The sequence below is a fragment of the Strix aluco genome, chromosome 6, assembly GCF_031877795.1.
Source record: "Strix aluco isolate bStrAlu1 chromosome 6, bStrAlu1.hap1, whole genome shotgun sequence".
Taxonomy (NCBI): domain Eukaryota; kingdom Metazoa; phylum Chordata; class Aves; order Strigiformes; family Strigidae; genus Strix; species Strix aluco.
The window spans coordinates 5,090,403-5,112,428 of NC_133936.1; the positions used below are offsets into that span (position 1 = coordinate 5,090,403).

General features: G+C 38.0%; 1 protein-coding gene across 18 annotated transcripts in view; it reads left to right on the forward strand.

Moving 5' to 3' along the window:
• Positions 1 to 22,026, forward strand: part of GTDC1 (glycosyltransferase like domain containing 1) — a 213,391-nt gene that overhangs the window by 126,793 nt on the left and 64,572 nt on the right. The window lies entirely within an intron of this gene.

The window sequence follows — 22,026 nt, forward strand, 5'->3', positions numbered from 1 at the left end:
GCTAATAAGGCTTATAATTTGTATGCTTAGTATGCAAATTGGCAAAGTAAAGCATGCTTAAAAACCGGCCAGTGAACTTGGAAAGCTCTTTTTCCTATTAAATCTGAAAAAGACGAAAGTATCAAAATGTGGTCATCTAATCGAGTCTTTGCAAACGGTGTGGTCTAAGTATAAATGTGGCTCCTATGTATGATCTCTTTAGAAAGTCTTTTTGCCACAAGAAGAATAATGGCAGCATACTCAGCAGGCTGCACGAGGATGAGATAGCATGCTTGCAGCATTTCTTTGCAGCATAATTGCAGCATCAATGAACCATGAATTCAGCCTAATTAGCATAACTGGAACCACTGCAATCATGCTGCCATTCAATTTAGTTTTTGAACATTCTGGTGAAGTATCACCGTTCTGCTGGTTTATTGTTGAGATGCTGTAGAGAGCTGTCCACTTGCTTTCTTGTGCTGTCTTGATGTATTTTATTATTTCAGGATAACTAGGGAACTTCAGGAATGGAAGATCTTTGGCTTATTGGTTCCATTACTGAATCTACAAATAATTCTGTATTACTTCCTGTAAAAAGTAATGAAACCATTTAGTATACTATAAAACTCAGAGTAAATGTACTAAATTTCCAAGTTAGACACAGGTTCTGAATTGTAATGGATAACGAATGGCAAGTAATTCTGGAACTATTTTGAGTTAAGGACTGCATTCCCAGAATTTTAAAAATAGCATTTTCTATTGCTCTTTGTAAACACTCTACCTAGGAGAAACTTTTTTTAGAAAAGCCTGCATTTTTTTAATGTGTTGCTCTGTAAAATGTATTTTTTTATTGTTGCTGTTGGTTGTGCTACAGTAAAATCGGGAAGCCGTGGAAGTAGATCAGGTACCATTGGTCTTGGCAACAGGGCAAAATAACCAGCTATTTTGGATGGAAGAGTCAAGGGACTGCTGAAAACAGCAATAGCTGGTAAATAGGAGAGCTGGGACTGGGAGGCTTCCTGCATCTCTCTTGGCCATGAGGCAAGAGGTCCTTAACGGTGGCACTTAAGCCACTTCAGAATGATACACAACCAGGAGTTACTTCTGCCATTTGTGACAGAGCAGAGCTAAAAAGCTTAGCAATCACTGTCCTGTTATTTTCTGCTCTTGAATAACTGCAGAATGGAGAGAGTAAACCTTTTCCTTGCAGCTGATTTTATGTAGCTATGATCATGGTGTTTGACCACATCTCCATGAAAATCTGCTCAAGATCAGTGAAGTAGCTGGGGTTTTCTAATGACCTTAATGTGCACAAAAAATGGATACATTTTTAAAAAACTTTCTTAAAAAGGAGTTAAATAGGTAAGTTTTGCATTAGGAGCTAAAAGTGTTAAGTTTGGAAGTTGTTCATAGCTACTAGATGTAATTCCATAGGTTCCTGCTCAGAAAATCTCCCATATATGTATTTATACACACACACACACGTGTGATAGGTGTGTGTGTATATATACACATATTTTAAAAAGTCTGAGCTGCTGAAAGCTTCTGCTTTTTCTGCAGGATAGTCATGTTGAGAATAGTTGCTCCCATTAGATAAGGCCAGTCCACTGAGAGTGAGAGACGATGAGTTATGGGTGGTGGTAAGCAAGTTGTCGATGGAGGGAGCAGGAGTACAGAAGTGGTATGACTGTGGTATTTAATGCTCCTGTGAGGGCCAGTTGTTTGCAAACTGTTTGCATTGCAGGTATTTAGTAGTTGTTTTTTTACACCAAAATGGTTTGTAATGCAGTGGTCTTATCTAGAAGCAATGAATGATGTTTATGACTAGGGTATCATTTGAGAGGGTGAGGTATTCTCCTAGATAACTGTTTGACAGAAAGCCTTTTTTTGAACCTTATTTGGCCTAAAAATCCCTTAGCAGTGTGTATTCTGGAGCGGCTCCAGTGTCACAGGTTGTATGGGTGAATCAGTGAATCTTTTAGGCTGGAAGAGCCCTTTAAGATCTTTGTGTCTAACTGGTTTGAGGCCAGGTGCTGCTGGAAGAATGAGATACAGTAATTTCAGGAAAACATTCAAAGGTATCTTTTCTCTGTTTTGAGGATCATCTGCTTTTTTCCTTGGGTGTAACTTCAGCCCTATTCATTCATGTGGCTGATTCAGAAAATTCTATATTCATGTTGACTCCCAGACGCTAGATTTTCATTTGTTCATTGCTTTTTTTTCCCCTGATGATGTTAAACTCAGGAAGTTATTTGTTACACTTTTCACTCTAAGCATCTAAGTATAAATTTAGCATAGAAGAACTGCAGACCTTTTGAAATAGCCATCTCAGTCATCTGTTGCTTCCTTCTGTGTCCTGATGTGACCCTCAGTCAGCATCTGAGATCATGTGAAGCTCTTTCATATATTTCTGCTGGAGCGAAGGTAGAATTTACCACTGACCTTTCTACCCTTTGCTCTTCTCTGTAAGATGCTTAGTGTCTCCTGAGAGGTGGGCATTTTGTTCAGCCTTCTTTTCCTACTTGTAATGCAAAAACTATATTGTTTTTCCCAAAAACCTGATTTGTTAAGGTTCACTGCCCCTGTGACCATCTGATGCATGTGTAACAAAACTAAGCACTGCTTCTCATCTGGTTGGATGCTCTGGGTAGGCTCTTGGGTTAGACTCATGGATGCACTGTTAGGTTTTGCAGGGCCTCAGAAGCTCACAGGATTCAAATGTGTGCCTGGAATTTACTAAATGCAAGTAACAAGGTCTTACCGATTTAAATGCTTTATAAGATGCATTCTTTCTTTCATAGGATTATATATGAGAAAGAGTTTAGCTTAGCATTGCCTGTATTCAAGGCTGTTCATAGAAATGTGGGTCTGGCAATGCAGTGAGATACTTTTCAAGAAGTTAATTAAGTGTATGTGTATAACATAAATGAATGCAAGTGGTCAAACTAAACTCGGTACCAGTGAGACTTCTTATGTCCACGTGTTGAAGGTGGGAGGTGATCTGGGAGCATCACAGAAGAGTTGGGGGGAGAAGTCCGAGCATGGTAGTTGAAGCAGAATCACTAGCTGATGATTTGTTTCTCTTTTTTTTAGTGAACACTTGGGTTTGCTGATCAAGTTTTTTGCAAGCTCTAACTTAAAATTAACAGATAATTATAATGAAGAGTACCCAATGTAGACTATACCCCTCGAGTTTTGCATTCATCTGTGATTTATGTCCTGTGTATAACTCAGAGTGCCAGACTACACATTGTATTATTATTGAATAAGAAAGTGAAGAAATCTGATGGTTTCACCTTCTTCAGTAGTGACTCTTTTTCACTTCAGCCTGCGAACACACCGCAGTGGTTGTGGGATGGTCTGGCAAGCTGGCTGTCATAACTCGAGGTTTTAGGTGTCAGTTAGTCATTCTCTTCTCAGAAGGCTTAATATGCGTTTTAGCTGAAACTCTCCCGTTGATCATTTATTAAAGGTGGGGTCAAGCAGAGGGCTGGCTGCGGTTGAGGAAGAGTTGAAGGAAGTGCAGAGAATAGCTCAAGTGGTTGGTTCCTGGAAGACCAAGTCTGTGATTCATCCATTTTGAAATGAAGGAGGAGAAAGCAGTGCCAATTAAATCTCACAAAAGGTTATGATAAGCATCTAAACTGTGGGGAGAGATCACAGTCTTTCAGCATCTTTATTCCCTGCAGCTGCAATATGTAAACTCAGGGAGATGACTGAACATTGATACTTTCAAAGTTCAATAGTCATGCTTGTTACTGAATGCAGTTACTGAGAATTGACAGAAGAAAATATTTTTGAGAGGAGTTTCCAAGTAGAGATCATATTTCTAGTTTAGTGTGGAGCAAAACCAGCGGATTTGAATGGCTGTCAGATCTGGTAGAAAGAGAGAATAACTGCTCTGTGGTAAATTATTGCAAAGGAAATAATCAGTCTCCTTCAGAACCAGTATTTTTTTTTTTTATTGTTCATAGGTGCAAATTCAAAAATGCCTCAGACCAAATGTCAGAAGTAATTTGAGTGTTTGGTATTTTAAATCTAATTGAACTATTCTCACAAAAACTCTTGCATATATTCCTGTCTGCTTTTTAAACATTTAGCTATACTTTTCTGCCTTTTACAAGAATTCATGAAATAAGGTCCTCAAAGACACTGAAAACTTTAAGTTGACCATTCTTGCTGAAATAAACTGATTAAAAAATGTTAAGGAAATAAATCTGTAGACAAATACACACTTTTCCTCTCAATGCTGTTTGAAGATGTTTTCAGGCTGTTTACAAAATAATTGCCAATTTTCACCTTTGATTTCTATCACTGTGTTATGATTATAAGATTTATTTTTTTTTAATGAGTCATTGCTAGGCACTGAACAAGTAAGTTAAGGAATGTTTTAAGGAGAGGCATATAGAAAAAAAAAAACCCAATGAAAATGAAAGGTGCCTTTAGTAGAAATAACAAACAGGGAAAGCCATAGGTAAATGGGAAAAAAAAATGCTTGAAAACTAAAAGCATGGTGATGATCAGCTGAAAAAGGGAGCTGAAATTCTGTTGGTTTGGGGACTGTGACCTAATGCAGTGACTGGTGAGCAGACCCCAGCCATCATGGTTCCAACTGCCTTGTACGACCCCGTGCAGTGATGTCAACTCCACGCTCCTGCTTAAAGAGGTCATGTTAATACCAAGTCTCTTCATTATCCATAGGTCCTGTAGGCTGTCCTTGCCCTCATCTCGAGCCTCGACAGCACCCGTTGGCCTGATGTCTTCCTGCCCTTTAGCCAGGCCCGTTTGCTGCTGGTGCATGTCTGTCTGCTCCCACTGTTGTTCGGGGACATCGGCCAGGGAACCAGGCGTGTCACTCTCTGACGGGGGACGGGGTGAGCAGAGCCAGCAGCGGTCGCTCACCGCGCCAGCACCGTCCTGCTGAGGGGAAGGTGGGCTCTGAGGCACAAACCCCAGAGCCTTTGGCAGCAGCAGTCTCTGCTCCAAGCAATTTTCTGAAGGTCCAAAGGAGCACATCCCCCATTAAAAAACAAACAAACAAACAAACAAAAGTAACAGCAAAACAGAACTTTGATTAATTTTAAGGTGATTGCCTCTTAAGAGACTCTGACAACTGGTTTTCAATTAACAATCCAGTTTACATAAAAGGCACATATTGATGAACATAGTCCATGACTCTTTGCTCAGTCCCATTATTCTCCTCTAATTCATATGCAGAAGCTAAGATTTCCAATGATCTCACTGTTTACTAAAATCCAAGGTACTTGGAGGTTAATGTTTTTTGTACTTTCTGGCGAGAGTTTCATCTCCTGTTTTCTTCACAAAAGACAATAAAGGAAAAGGAGGAGTGTTCTTCCAGAAAGCACCCAAAGATACAGATGATCCATCAAGAAGTAGCTGAATGCTCTTGTGAGAGCTGGAAATTTCCCTAACACTCTTTTGGGATATAATGTTTCTGAATATCTGACAGCTAGATATTTTCCTATTCAGAACTATTTTCAATGCCAAATACTGCTGATTGAAAAACTTGATACTTGAGTTACCCATCGTGCTACGAGCCCTTCTCCTGCAACGTGCCCAACCCCCTTTTTGGCCACTGTGATAGGAAAGTGCTCAGTATTTCACCTGACCAATGCAGTAGCCTTTCTGCATGCACAGGAAGACCATAATAAAATATGAATATGTAATATAACTAGGATGCAATGCCTTCCCTGCTGTAAGGAAACATTTGATTTGGAGAGGAAGGGGAAAGAGGGTCTGGGTAATAAAGACAATAGGAAAAGCTGTGCAAGATGAAATGCTGATGTTAGTACGAAAAACTTTCTGAGAACCAAAGGTGATAAAGCAACATAATGAAATTAAAACAGTGTTGGGGTTTTTATGCTTATTCATGTGAGGACTGGTGGAACACCTCCTGATTTAATCATACAGCCCTCCTTGTATATATGATCATGTACCTTACCTCCAAATCAGAGCCAGTTATATTAGAGTAGCTGATTACACTCAAATTGTGGAGGGGATTTTTTTTCTCAGAAATTGCTTCTATAAAAAACTGGCTTATTTTAAGAATTCTGACTTCAGACAAATAATCCAAAATTGATGCTTGATTGAAGCTGAAGAACCAAACACAATTTATTGCTTGTTCAAAATTGTAGTGAGAATACTACCCTTCTGTTTGAAGGACCTTCTAAAAATATTTTAGTAGTTATTAATGGTAACTTGAGTGAGTTGGAGGTGTATACAGATTTGGTATCAGAAATTTTTAAAAAAGAAACTCTCAGTGTTTTTATACCCATGGGGCTTAAAGATCACCTACTTGTGACATATCTGATGTGGAACGTCAAATTGGCTATCCAAACTTCTAAAAGCTATAGCTTTCCAGTCTGTAGGCATGTTCTACTATGAATATACATTAAATATTTGTATTAATTTATTCAGCAGTATAATTTTAAGCCTTCTTTTCTTGATGGAATAGTTTTTCCTTAATGCATTAGCATGAACAAATGCCTACAAAAAGCTGAAGTTAAAATTTGTGTCTTGAGTCTACTTTGCCATAAGTGTCACAGTGGGTTGGGCTTTCTATTAGTGAAGGACTGCGGAACATGAAAGTCCAGCTCTGTGCTGGGGCTGAGATTAGATCTGAATGCAAGGAAAAGCAACAAAGGTCCACAAAATATCTGAAATCTGCAAATACTTCCTGTGCTTAACCTACACTTTCATTGCGTGACTGTAAAGAACAGCAAATCTTTGTTCTTTTCCCTCTCAGTTCCCGTTCAGTCAGTTCAGAGACACAGGAGAAAGATTTTGGGGAGCAAACTTGTTATCAGTCTTCCTACAGTTTCCATCTGATTCTGTCAACAGTGAGTACATCAAAACCATGAGCTTGCAGCCACTTTTAAACATCAAAAAAGTTTTGTAAAAAATATTTTATATATATATACACACTTATATATAATATATATAACATGTAAATTAATATAAACATAGTTTATCAATGTGAAGTTCCTTTGCATCTTTAAAGTTTGCTGATATTGGAGTTGGTAAGAACCTAAGCTGTGCTTTTGGATTCAAGAGGGAATTGCATCTGCCTTTAGGTGTAGTGGAGAAAAAGCAAGTGTTTATCTTGGTAAAGATCCCAAAATGTTCGAGTGGGGTAATTAGACTTCTAGAAAGTCATTCAAGTTCATCCATTTATGAAAACCTATTAGGACATTTTCTTGGGTCTATATTCCAGAAGGTTCTGCTAGTCATCATTATGTAATAAAAAGACAAGAAAGTGTCAGAAATGCTTCTCTCATCCTTTGTGCCTGTTGGTTTAGCAGCCTCAGGGTGGTCTGGTGGTTTTGTGCACAGGTAGGATCATAGGCCATAGGTTCAGTGATTCATACAGAAAGAGTAGAGAAGGCTATAGCATACATTACTTAGAGCTAGGAATACAGAAAGTGAAATGGTTCACAGCTTGGTAATTTGAATCTGAAATAAATTAATAGAGTAATCTTGTTTATGGATCATCAGCTGCAGAGGTATTGTTAAAAAAACTTGTGTCCCTATTCACTAGGAACACCTGTATATAAAGCCATATTATAATTGTTCAGACACACTGAATCAGACTTCTCCGTCTCAAAACAAAATAGAAAATATAAATATATGGAATGTCCCAATCACCATACTTTTTTTTTTCATCTCAACAAGGTTACTCTTTTGGAAAACCCTCATAAAAGCAATCCACTCTTTTCAGTTAAAAGCCATTCATATGGCGACAAACCACTGTTCTTCCATTTATATCTGTATTCATCCATTTAAACTCTAAAGCTTTCCAGCTTACTTCTTGGATTTATAGCCAGCTGGCTGCTGTGTGTAACATGAACATATTCTGACTGTGCGTGAGACGTTTTGTCTCATTTAACCCATAATTGTAATGTTCAGTCTAGGCCACAGCTCACCTGCATGTATTTAGCATTGACTGTGCAAGTGCCCAGAGTCACGACTTGCCATCTCTTCGCGTATGTACAATCTGCAGTTATTAGAGAAGAGTTAAATTTAAAAAAAAAACCCCAAACTCAACCCCAAAACAAAACCTGAAAACCCCTCCTGGGGCTGAGTTGGATGAAATGAATATGTTCAAGATGGTGGGCCATAGCTGAGCCAGCTCATGTGGGACCAGTGCCCACTCTTTGGCATTTACAATAAACTTTGGAATGACTTTGTAACACGAATGCTTTAATAGCAAGTGAGGAGGGGGAGGCAAGGCAGGGAAGAAGGACATATGCACTCTCTTTTTTGCCTTAGATTGCTGATTTTTCCAAAGGTAGTCTGATAAGCTATACCTGTTCATTAGTAGATTTCTGCACTCTTAGTATGTCAAAGAGATTCACTGAAAGTGAAATTCTGAAATGTCTGCTCTAAATTACTGAATCATCAATGAGAAGCTTGCATTCAAAGAAATCATGAATATTAAAATTTGTTAGCATGCTTTGGCTTTGTAAGAAATACAGTATATTATTATTTTTCTTTATGCAACATCACTGGGTTCTGAGAGAGGCAATAGAACCATTAATTAATAGTAGTAGTCTTGAATAATGTCATAATAAGCAATACAACATATTAAAGCACATCTATTCTTGCCAGCTATCAGGAGGAACCTTTACATATTTTAAAGGCCCATTAGGTTTGTTTACATACTCGGTTGAAGCTGGTATGCTTTGCTTCCAGTGGAACTGCCATTGGCAGGGGCTGAACCAGACTTCAGTACTTGACTCTGACAGTATTGAATTTCCTGACTGTTGTAGGCAGTCAATAATATATTGTCGCTACTTCAGGGCAGCCTGTCTCTCTGAGACAGCAGGTACAACCCAAACCACTGTAGTCCCCAGATCTAGGATGTCTGGGGGTTACTGTCATAAAAATGAAAATAAGTGAAATTATATATATCAGAAGCAATTTTCCACAATGGAAAAGGTGGTCAGGGAATCAAAACCGTGCCTTCAGGTATATTACCCAACAGAACAACAAAAATGGCTTTAAATTGCACTAGCAATCTGGAAAGGATTTTCCGACTGGAGCTATGTTAAGTGTTAATAGTGAAACCTGGGTACTTTTTCCTTTGATCTCTCCTTGAGCTCATATAGAATAATAGGATCAAAATAAAATGCCATTTATATGAACACCTTGTTCTTTTGATCTTGGCACAAAAAATTCTGTCTGCAGCTACAAGTTAGCAAACAGTGCATCTGCTCCTTTTAGTCGGACCTTCTAGTTTATCATAACTTTTAATAAATGGTGTCACAGCCAATTTTTTGTGTCGTTCGTGAACTTAGTTGTAATTTTTGCCCTAAGAGTCTTTAAGTAGATTTTCAGAAGAACCGAGAATAAGGTAAGCAGGACCTGTAAACTGATGGCTTATCGTCAGTTGTGTATGTGTATGTTGAATATATGATGTAAACATTTGTATGCCCACTATATTTCAAAGTATAACATTAGTTGTTGTTTGACCACTTGGGCAAAACTGTTAAATTAGTGTACTCTGAATAAGAGAGAATGTATGGTTACGTGACCCCAAGAATAGTTAGGGTAATTTTGGCTATCATAGGTGCTAGGTTTTGGATCCCTGCTGTTTCCATCAGGAAGGTGATGTACACCATGATGTTCAGGTGGAAACCAAGCGTTTCTCTTCATTGCCCACCTCTGCAGGAAGGACCTTAGAAGTATTACAGCTGGTAGTTATGGATCCCCTTCGCTTTTATGTAGAGAGCTACAAGCCACGTAATCCACAGATGGACATGAGTACCTTTCAGCTCTTTATTCCCTGGGGTTGATGGTCAGGAGTGTTTCTTTGGAAGTCATTATTGTGAGCATTTAAAGTAAAGCTGCTTCTTCATGCTCTTTCAAATCTCTTATTAAGATTCTTCTCCACCAAAGGCTTTGACTGCATGCAAACAGCTGAGCTGTGTTTATTATGATGATTGATGGTGTCTCATTGTGATCTCTGCTTCAGTTGTTGTAACCTCCAAGAGTAGATGAGATGGGCATGAAGCACTGTGCCAAATGAAAGCAAATAAACCCAAGTCCTGCAGTTCACCGATGTCATAATTGCTGCTGTCCAGGAAGAGGGATTAGCGAGTGTGAAGAAACACTAGCTAGGAGAGATCCAGTGGCCAAGCAGTATCTTGGGTGTCGAATGTCTCTCTCAAGCTTTGCATCCCACTGTAATTTATATTTAGCTATTAAGCTTATTAGATAGGAACAGTCAGCTTGTTGTATGCCGTATGCAAGGAACACCACTGTGTAAGTGCTGGGTAAGTGTTTCGGCTCTTGCTGAAACAGCCACAGTTGAGGTTGCCACACGTGAGCTATCCTCCAGCAAGTTTTGTTGCAGGCTTAGCTGGATCTCTGCAGTCTGTCATGAGGCAGGAGTATTCCAGAGAGCCATAACCGTGGCTATAAGCTATAACCCTATTCTTATAAAGTACTACAGTATAATTCATTATGTGCAATAAAGATACCAAGCTAGTTTGAGCACCAAAAGCAGCGTGGATGTATTTGTGCAGTCCTGCACTAGGATTAGTGCATCCTGCTGAGATCAGGTCTCCGTGCTAATGCAGCCACTCTGCCTCCAGTCCTTCTGCTAATTAGTACAGAACTGCTGTAAGAAAGTTTGCTGCTGTAGTTGTCTGAAAGGCAGTATCTGTCCAACTCTTTTAATTTTAGCAGAATATGTGTCTCTGTTCATCTTTCAGCAGTTCTCATTTTGTATCCCAGAATTCAGACCTACCTTTTGCGTCGATTAAAGGAGGGATGTGGGACTCTTCGGACAAGGAGTTAAAGTGAAAGAGCTACAGAGATGCCTAGTTTTTCTCCTTACAATAAAATGTGATTGCCCTAGTTCTGTGGTTAGCATGAAACAAATCGGCTCTGTCATGAAGTCAGTGGGGTACAAGTTAATATAAGGTAGTAAAGGAATAATAATAAAGTAAAACAGCAAAGTCCACGGTCTTTTATGACAAAAACAGTACGATCCTGTTGCAGTCTACGGCCCTGCTGCAAATAGTATTTTCTGATGCCTGAATAAGTCCAATTTACATATATACAAAGTGTATGAATAAAGTTATAAAAGTATGCTTTGTATTTTACTTTTTTTTCCTTGAAAGTAATTTGCTATTGTTCAATCTTTCAGCTTTCACTGGTTTTGTTTCCAAAACCCCAAAAGGAAGAGAAAATAACAAAAGTCCATAAAGGCAAAAGGGATATGTTCTCATTTCAGTTCACAGAATTTCCTGCCTTTAAACAATACAAATATATGCCCTTAGGTTTCTAACGTGCTGGAAGGATACCGAATCCTTGAAACAGATCAAATTAAAAGCAAGTCCACTATAGCAACAGCAAGTTTTACCAGCACGTCCAATAGATCTCAACAAGAATTCACTGGGTTTTAACCATGTTGCCAAGCCTTACAGAATCCTAAACTGCTGACTCCGTAAATGAATAAATGCTCAAAAACAGCAAGCAAATTCTAGGCTGAATTGGACACAAATAAAATCTGATGCTTAATAATTGTTCCCTATTCATTACAGGCCCCATTTAAAGCAATTATTTAATAGAACTTTGAGATATATCCACAAGCGGAACAGACATGGCCATTGGCTATTTAAAACCTTTTAAAGTACATTGCTTCCCTTAATTACGGTTACATGTTTAACAGGCTGAACGTGTTGTTCCCAGCACTCGGGGTGAAGGACACGAGGAGCACAGGAGCAGCTGGCAGTAGTTGTCACCACATAAAGCATGGCAGGTTGGGGAACCAGTGTCCTCAGAGGTGGTGGCTTGGGCATAGAAGGAGGAAGGAGCTGAAGAAACTTCTCCTTGGTGTCATTAATGCTTTTATTATGATTTTGTCATTTGCCTTCAAATTTTCAAGTGCTGGCCTTTCTGTCACCTTTTTGACCTATTTCAGCAGAAACCTCAGAGTACTGTACTGAGAGTACTGCTCTCTGTGGTCGTGTGGGGGGTGTATGCATACAGCCAGTGTTCAAAGCTGTAGAAGCAAGGCGTTGTGCTGAACAGTTGTGGCCAAGCTCTATGCTTCTCCAAGGTTTCTGATTTTATTTTGTTATTTTTAATACATTCAGTGCAGTAATTTTCAAGATGACCATGTCCTGCTGCAGAGCAGGTGATAGCTAAAGCTGTTCAAAGCCTGTGTCTCCTTCAGGGGTAGGCACCATCCTTCCCGTTGTCATGTCCAAGCTGATAACTCAGCATATAAGGGTAACAGTGCTGTTTGTATTGATGCTGTTTTCTCCTTTTTCCAACACAAAACTGCATATTCCTCTTCTTGGTTAACAGTCTTTAATATCATAGATAACTCAGTGATGGGCCACGTGTGTTTTAGAAAATTTTGGAGATGCAGGCCCCCTGAGGAGTCTTCTGGTACCCAGCTGCTGAAGGATCAGTGATTTTAAATCAGCGTCGCTGTCATCCTGATTTATATCCGAAAAAAGGTAGTCCAAGGTTTCTTGGGTTTTTTTTTAACCTGTAATGACACTGCTACTAGTAGTAATAAGATTTTTAAGAGCTTTCTGACAAAAGCTTGGTCCTTGTAGGACTGAGAGCTGCTACCATTCTAGTTCTAGAGATGGAGAGAGGCCTTTGGTGTTTGAACAATGGTTACCTCTAAACCACGCTGCCTAGCTGAGATACAAATACATACAAATTTAAACTTAAGTTGTAATGAGAAAGAAATGCAAATAAATCAAATGTAGTTAACACATTTCCAAAAGGAGTTCACAGTCTCTGCATTACCCCACTGTCCTCAGGGCCAGAGGCAGTTGACTGGACCATCCAGTTTGAATGCCCCGTGGCTGAGATAGCTCTACAATAGCCCTGTGTTTTTCTTCTTATTTGAATGTTGTATTGAGGACAAAATGTGGTTTAGATTTTTGTGTGCATACAATTATTATTTTTAACTAATTTCTCTAGCTTTTTCAGATAAAACTTCCTTCAGATAAACCTTCAAATGAAAGTAGGCTTCATTGCTTATTTATTTCTTGGGGTACCTGAGAAAGTGTTAAATAACTAAGGTGAAATATGTGTTTTCCTGAGAAACACACAGAAGTTTGCATTTGCACAGTCGAGTGAACTATCAAAACCAGATGTGAGCAAGTGGAACATTTTACATAAATTTATTAAAATCATTATTTACCTGTAAGTTATAAGAAGGGCTTAGTTGCACTAGTTTGTTGCCAATACGTACTGCCAATAATCTGCCAAAAAGCAGCTTGCTGGCAAAATCACTGAAATGGTTAGCTTATGCTTGCACAGAACATTACAACCCTGAGTCAAATGAAAACCTACTATAAACGAACTCTTTGATGGTGGATTCGCTGGAATATGGTATTGATATATGGTGTACAGTTTATATGGATTATGTATACTGTGCAAGAAATATGGATATCTATTAAGGGTAACTTGATATGTAATCGGCTAGGACAGTTATTGTTTTCAGTATTTGCTATGAATAAGATCACACGGTGACTGTTCAGTTTTAAAATACAGACTATTCACATGCAGCCCAAAGCACTAGCATACTATTTGTTCAATTAATACAGAAAGGCTATTGAAAATGTAAAATATCTGACATCTATACAGAGTAATTTTAAAGGCAACTTTTCTTCTAGGAACAATTTATACATTACATAAACTTATATTTTTCATCCAAGTATCATTTCGAGAATAGCAAGCTTAAATATTGGAGGCCATAGGGAAACATAATATTACGATAATGTTCTTTGGTGCGGTTTGGAAGGTTTTAGGAAACATTTGGAAGTATTTTTCTCATAAAGTCACTTAACTATTGAAGTGTTATGATAGCACTCCCTTCTGCATTGCGTATGTTACAAAACAGCTTGTTTAAAGGGGACATCCATCCTATATATCCTGATTAGAAGTATTTCCACAAAACAGGAAATTATATGTTACAGGATCCTGGTATTAGTCTTAATTAAAAAAAAAAAGAAATAAAAGACAAGATGATTTAAGGTGTGATATCAGTTTTCAAACACCCATTTCCAATTCTGTTTAGCAGGAAAAGATACTGTATTGTTTGGAGCTGTGTGTGAAATTTGCATTTTCTAAATAAGAGCTGAGCTGTTTTTTTTCTGTTTAAATAAACACTAATAAACATGACCAATCCTTTAGGATCCTAAAGAACCTTAAAAACCTTGCAATTCTCAGAAGGCTAACTTTTTTGCCCATAGTGTAATTCATTCTTTTGAACTTCTGCAGAAGCAGAACTTGAGTCAACAATTTCTGAATTGTTGGCAGTTGTTATCAAGGGGACTCTTAGGGCTCCAAAAGTGTATCTGTTACCTTGCAGTGTCGGTGCAGCAGTCATGATGTTTAATTATAGAGAAAATTACTTTTTTTCTGAACTATCAATTAATTCATGTTTTCATATCTTGTGCAAAATAATGCGTAAGTTATTTTCACCTGCGTTATAAAATATGTATTGTAGTTCATTACCGTCTTTCTGAGGAGTTTAAATTATCACCATTTCATTTGTTGAGAAAGATGTTCTTAGAAATTATAACTGCACAGATTCTTACATTTAGTGTTAAAGGATTTCAGGGAATTGAAGATGTGAATTCAGAAATAATATATATAGTGTCAAACTCAGTCTCACTTGAAGTCAAAGAGAGCTTTGCCTTTGACTTGCAGTGGGTTCAGAGTCTTCTTTACAGTATTAAAATGCAGAGTAATCACTATCTGATTTTTTTTTTTTTTTTCCTGACCTAAAGAACTTAAGATATTGTTGAAGTAATTTGTCAGGAGTAGATATGTAACAAAATTAAATAATCCTAAAACTACTGGATTAAGCTAGACATGCTTTTGGCTGAAATGATGTCCAACAAGAGCAGCAGCACAGAGGATTCAAAACCAGGAAAGCTTGGATTTTCAAGGATATATTTGTTTTGGAGTAGCTTCACGTGCCTTTGCTCCTGTTTTGCTCCTGTTTTTCACTGCAGGCTTGTGTTTTGGAAGGTAGGACTTTTCCATGTATTTTGGGGAATAAGACTTGGAGAACGCTTTAGTTAAAATCCTGGTCATCTAGGCTGTAGGCTTTACAGTACTTCTTGAGCAGTAATCATAATGTTAGAAATTCAGATCTAATATTGAGGGGAAAGTTAGAGATCGGTTTGACCATCCTCCTCTTGAGGTACACATACGACGTCTTGGAGAGTAAACTAATAGGAGTGTTGTTGAATCAGAATGAAACTAGGTTGGGAAGAAAAGTGTAAATATTAAGTAAAAGTGGGAATTTTTGGCAGTATCAAATATGGATACTAGATATTGAAGGATTTTGCTCAGAAAGTATTTGGAAAAATAAGTGGAAGTTATGGTTTGAGGAGTCTGAGAATTACTGTTTCTCTTCTATTTTCTTTACTGTTGACATCTCACCTCTCTGGCCTATCTCATCTTCCTTTTGCACTCCAACAGACCAAGTTACTACTTGAGTCAAAACCAACTGCCTGCGGTTGATCTGGATCCGTCCTCTCTTCTCCGGGAGCGTCTCTGGCTCCTACCTGCTAATCAGGCACACTGCTGGAGTGACAAGGGTTGTTGCATTCAGCTAACTTGTTGCTAAAATAGCAATATTTTGGCTGATTTGTCGGAAAGAAGTCAGACCTCATGATATCTCTCCCCTGGTGTATCTGTTGTATAGATTACATACCACTTCTTTTCTCTCTCTGGCCAGGATACGGACATTAGGAAGGAAGACATCCTGCTGCTGCTATCAGTTTTAGCTCTCTCCCATGTTGTTGTTCACCTTGTAGTCCCTCCTGCAAGCTGCTAGCAGCAGCACTTCTCACACACTTAATATCTGAGTGTGAAATCTCCATCATTGGCCTTTCATGATAGTTAAAACTTGACTGGACGGGGCTCTGAGCAACCTGGTCCAACTGGATCATCTTTGAGCTCAAGGTTGGACCAGAGACCTTCCAACCTCAGTGATTCCCTGTATTTCTCTTGTGTCATGGAAGAGAGGAGATAGTTGAGAGAAGATAATGATCACATCTCAAATAATATTCCATGCTTCTGTATCTTGCAGTTTGCAAACAGGGAAAGCAGTGTAAACCCTACTTATTCTTCCCAGGAAAAATATATATTCTACTGTGGGAAGACAAGCTCAGCCGCAGACCTTGTATTTTCTTCTGCCATGCCCTTCCCAGTGCTTAATCTTGGCTCTGTTCAGTTTTCTTTCTGTTCTCTCTCTGTGCTCCTAATCCTTGTCCATGCTTATAAGCCCCTAATATTTATATGGCATTATCTGTGTTAGAGATTACTGCTGACAAGTAATCTCTTCCCTCTTCTGAATGAAGAATTACAACCATTGCTAAAGATCAGAAAGTGAAATTAGATCCCAGAAAATATGTGACAACTTCAATAAACCCTAATATCAAATTCCCTAATATTGGGAATCTTCTTTTGAGCTTTTAGGTTTGAACTGTAGCACAGCTTTGGGACACCTGACCGCACTCAGCAACTTTTTTTGCTGTAGAGCAAAATGTGACAGTAGTTGCAGAGAAAAAAAAAATCATGAAAGAAATCACTGAACTGAGACTAGTCTCCAAGTTTTGTCATTTGTTGCAGTCTTTTGAGAAGTAGGTAAATATAAATGCATCAGTTTTACTGCTATCAGGTAATTTATAACATTAAATATAAAAAAAATAAATGTATAAATTTATATATAAATATATTTTTAAAGTATATACTAATTTAATTGCTGTCTGTTCCAGTTTGGCCTCCGAAGAACTGCTTTCATGACTTTTTTTTTTTTGTTTGTTTCTCCTTAAAACAGAGTGGACAAAATTCTGACTTTTGAAAAAGCTCAGAGACATCCATGCAGCTTTGGTATTTCTGCAGTACTTGGCCAGTAATATGTGTGCATGGTTGTATAGTCTTGCCTATATTTGTAGTAATTGTGGGAAAAAAATTCAGCATTGGAAGAGGATAAGTTCAAGGAAGCAGAAAAAAAGTGCAAACGTCAAATTTCCTAGTTGCTACAAATGACCAAAATGACTGTCCATCGCAACCGTTGTAAGTCAAATGAACTCCAGGTATTAGAATCACAGAAGCTCTCCACAAACCTCTGTAGTGTTTTAGGTCACATAAATTCTACTAAAAATATTACAGAGGCATTTGTGATTGTGTTTAAAGAAAGACAAAAGAAATTCTCAGACAATGAGTTGGTTGAATTGTAAGTTATGCCGTGACGGTGCGTTGGTGACAAAGGAAACGTGGCAGTTCTGAAATGTGTGTGCTCTGTCTCCAAGGCTGGGGAACGTTTCTAATATATCTGATTATGACTATCTCCTTTTATTATTTTTAAACTTTTTAATGGCAGTTAATAACAACAAACCCAAAACATTGCACTTTCAGAAGTATTTTTAACTTTGCTTCCAAATATAACTACGGTTACATAACTACAGCTATATAACAACAGAAGGGTCAGTTTTTATTAATTCAAATTATTTTTTTTTTTTAGCTTATATCCATTCTTACAAATTATCCTTGCTCAGCAAGAACAATTATTCAAACCCATATACTGCACCCAGAATTTGCCCATATAATTTGATCTAACCTAAACCAGCACTCCAGTTAGTCTTTCTAATGTGGTTTCTATTCATTGAGCAGTGACATCATGGCCTTCCATCCTTTCTTTCTTGTTGTTTTTAATAAAATGGTGCATAAAGTGACTCTTGGTGCCATGAAAAAGAAACCAATTCCCATAAGTAATTTTTAATTAGGGCAAATAAAGTGCTGTGAATAAACACATATGATGTAACATGGCAACATGTTACAAAAGAGCTGGGGAAAATGCACATGTCTGCTTCAAGGAAAAGTATGTGGGTTTCCTCAGAGCAGGGTTTCATGATATAAATGAAAAGAAAATATATAATATATAGATTGGCAAGTTTAAAAAAATCTGTTATTCAAAATAGCAAATATTTTGATTGAAACTCTGACTTCTAGTGTATGGAATTTTTATTAAATATGAGCTTAGTTTAATTTTTAACCCATCTTTTCAACTAAACATCTATACCCAGTATGCAAAAAGGGAAAGATTTCAAGGCTTCCTCTTTTAAAGTCTTCATAAAGTTTTAAAATTGTCTGTTAAATATGTCAGAGATCCTCAAAAATCTGAATAAATAAAAGAAAAACAGTTTTGAAAGTTTTGAAAACAAGTTGTGATACTAAAATTAGATATCTAAGTCTTTCACTGTTTGTTTTGAACTTTCAGTGTTTAAATATATATGAGTTATGCATAAAAGTAAAACATTTTCCATGTTTTTTTAAATATAAGGGTCAGTACCTTGTGGAATCTGTTGAAAGTGTTAATATTTGTATGCTTTGGTGATAATTTTTTCTGGAAAGTTTCACATGTACAAGAATTCACTACCACAAGTTAGTAATAACAGTAAAATCCTTCTCCCATATTAAAAATAGAATTCTATGGCATTTTTCTTATGTGACCAGTGTGTGTTGTAACTAAGGTTGAGAAAAATGGTGCATCCTTCTCATAACTAAATCCTACCTATCTGCTGCGGTAGCCCTCTAGCTTGCTTTTTAGAGTCATAGAATCATAGAATGGCTTGGGTTGGAAGGGACCTTTAAAGGTCATCTCATCCGACCCCCCTGCAACGAGCAGGGACATCTTCAACCAGATCAGGTTGCTCAGAGCCCTGTCCAACCTGGCCTTGAACCCTTCCAGCGAGGGGACATCTACCACCTCTCTGGGCAACCTGTGTCAGCGCCTCACCATCCTCATCGTAAAGAATTTCTTCCTTATATCGAGTCTTTTAAGCCAATGTCTGCTCCTGCCCCAGCTCTGCTCTTCCATAACCAGCCTCTCTGAGGGATGTATCTTCTGAAATTTAGACAAGGATTAAAAAACCTGATGATCTTTGTGGGAGTAGATACTGGCTCCAAATAAAACACTGGAACACTTGTTTTTTCTCCAGGTTGTAGGCTTCTGGATGGTGATGTAGAAGTCCTTCAAGCTCTTGATGTTTATAAATGACCGAGATCTGGGCAGGTACTGGATGAAGAGATGACTCTGTCTGGAAGATGACAGAAAAGAAGAATGAATGTGAGTCTGGAAGAGAAAAAATAGAAAAGCTGGAGCAAAACTGTTCTGGAAAAATGTAAACACAAAAAATGTGCTAACTAGACATTGTCTTTCTCCAGCGTGCTTTTGGGAACTGCACATGAACAGGTTTAGAAGATTTTGTGTTGTTATTAGTTTATTTTCAGGTCATTTATTTAAGTGTCATAAAGAACATTAACTAGTGGTTAGGGACTACAATATCCATTATATCATTCCAATCATGTGGACACGTTTATACTACATATGATTTACAGTGGCCTTTCTGCAGTTAAAATTGTTACATTCAGGTACAAGGTTTTATACATGGTTGTATTTAGCAAAATCCAAGTGGCTGAGCGCAGAGACGTCTTCCAATCAAAGGCCAAAAAATTAATGCTTTTACACGAACACTGCGGGTTGCAGCGTGAGCTGTTTATGGCTGCCTGCCTACATCCTTTATCATGTCTCCACTGTTGTTAGTAAAATATACAGAACTACTTTATGCCAAAACAATGGAAGTTAATGCAGATAACTTGTTCCAAAGTTAACCATCAAATAAATCTTTTTTTTTTTTTAACTGTTAAGTGAAATGGTGTTCTAAAACTTTTTAAAAATTGTCAGGATGATGAATACTGTGTGTGTACTACAAGTAAATACCACAGAATTGATTGCACGCATATGTCTTAAATAAAGGATATTAAATAGTTTATTCCAGAGAGAGATCAGTGAAGTTTTATCTAATATTATTAGAAATTCTGCAGTGACGGATCAGATTTATAAGGGCTGAAAACTAAGAAGAAAACCTCTTCAGAAATAAAAATGGTGCACTGAGTGGATGATTGGCTGGGAGATTAAAGACAGACAGGGGGATAGAGCCTGCCTAGGTAGTCTGACCTCTCACATGTCAAGCAATTCTTCTTAACAGCAATGATTTTTCAAAATCTGTTAGTTACATTTGGTTTGGTAGATCAGTCCTCTCAATTCAGTCACAAACTTGGTGGTTTAGGGCAAATCCCTTAACCTGTTTCTCCTTCAGCTTTTCCCATGTATGAATATATAAAAGTATATTCTCACAGGGATGTGTCCATACTTCAGAGGAGCCACCACCAGCCCGTTTTAGGTCTGTAATTCAGTTTAGACTGTCAAAACGCCGACTTAACTGTTAAGAGCATATGGAATTCAGCCACACTGAATTTATACTTTTATGTTCTGAGAATCTAAGGGTGGCTAAGTCACTGAGATGGGAATGGTTTAACTCAGGCTCATTTGGGAACCTGTCTTGTTTGTAACATAGGTAATGGATTTGTATGAGGCTGTTGAATGTGATTGAACTTTTTCTGGTCGCATCTACAGAGCAGCTCCAGTGAGTAATAGCAAACAGTGGAAAAAAGGTAGATCTCGTAGGTGATTTGGTCAGTGGCTTGAAAATGCAGCTTAGTGTAGATATACGTAAAAATAATACGTCAAGGGACAGCAAGCCCAATCAAAGAATACATATTACATGGAATAGTTACACAGCGTACTGACTTAGGAAAGGAGATTTAGAGGTTTGAAGAAAAATCCTCAAAGCAATTAGTACAACTCCAGTAAAGCTCTCATAATGTGTGCGTGGTTATATTTTGGTAGTGATTTTGAAGAAAAAGGGTCTGTTTGCATTTAAAGGTGCTCCATTGCAGGATGAAGTGGATGATTCTCGTATTTAGTACTATTTGTTTTGACAAAGAGGGAAGGGAGCGGTTCGTTCACAGCTCAGAAATGAGCTGTGATGGAGGAAAACTCTGAAGAACTGTGGAGGAGGTTGATAAAGTGGAGCAAGTGTTGGCTTTAGTAAACAGTTCAATAAACAGGCTATAATGCGTAAACATTTGGAAATTAAAAGGAAACAGAAAATTTAAATGTCTCTACTTATCTGGAAGAACCATAATCACACTGAAAGGCATGTAAGTAAATAATATTTGGGTAAATTAACTTGAGGTACAGGCAGGCATTTAGAATGAGGATCCTGTGGTGGCTGTGCATGTAGTCCTCTCCATGTTAATTTAGAAGAGTCATGTTTGAATGAAGGAGCTTCACTTGAGTGTTTCCTGGGCAAGGACCATAATTCATTACTGCTTTAAATCAAATAGTAAAACTAGATCTGCATAAGATGTTGCATTTCATATATTACAGAAATTAGTTCAGTGGCCCCATTGTAACTGTGCAAATGCATCCTGCTGTTGGGAAGGGTTTTCTGCAGCATGGGCATCAGATGGAAGAGCCAGGGGCATCTAGTATTGTCTGTGGTACCTCAGGAAGATCGTGAGCAGCTCTGCCTCAGTTTCCCCGTCTTAGTGTTCATTACTCACACCTGTGAAAAACCATGGGAGTGGTTGCCTTTATCCAATGAGTGGATGTACAGCTCAATCCTTTTCTGCTAGGTGTGGGGGTTTTTTTCTAATTTGTGATTAATTTTTTCAGTTGGTCATTATAGAAATCAGGCAAGGCTAGTTGGGTAAGAAGACCCACTTCCACGTCATGGTACGTGTTTGGCCCATGTTATTAGGCAACAAGAGCCTCTCTGTGTTAGCTTTCATTGACCTGTGATGAAGCAACTTGCTGGGCTCAAGTCTAGACATAGACTAGACTCACGTTAGATTGAACACTGCTGCATTTGGCATTTGCTACCAATCCTAGCTGTAATCCTGACAAAAATGCCAAGACTTTTCTGGCAGAATTGCCTTTTTACTTTTCAGAAGTTTAGCAGGCAAATAGTTTTGTTCTCCCTGTTGATATATGTGCTGTTAACAGTAGTGTGGTTCAGTGGAGACCTTCGGCTTCTCAGCCAGTGAACCTATTATTTTATTTCACAGGTACCATATTCACTAAAATATGTATAAAGCGTATCATTTAATGAATGCTGATGGAGT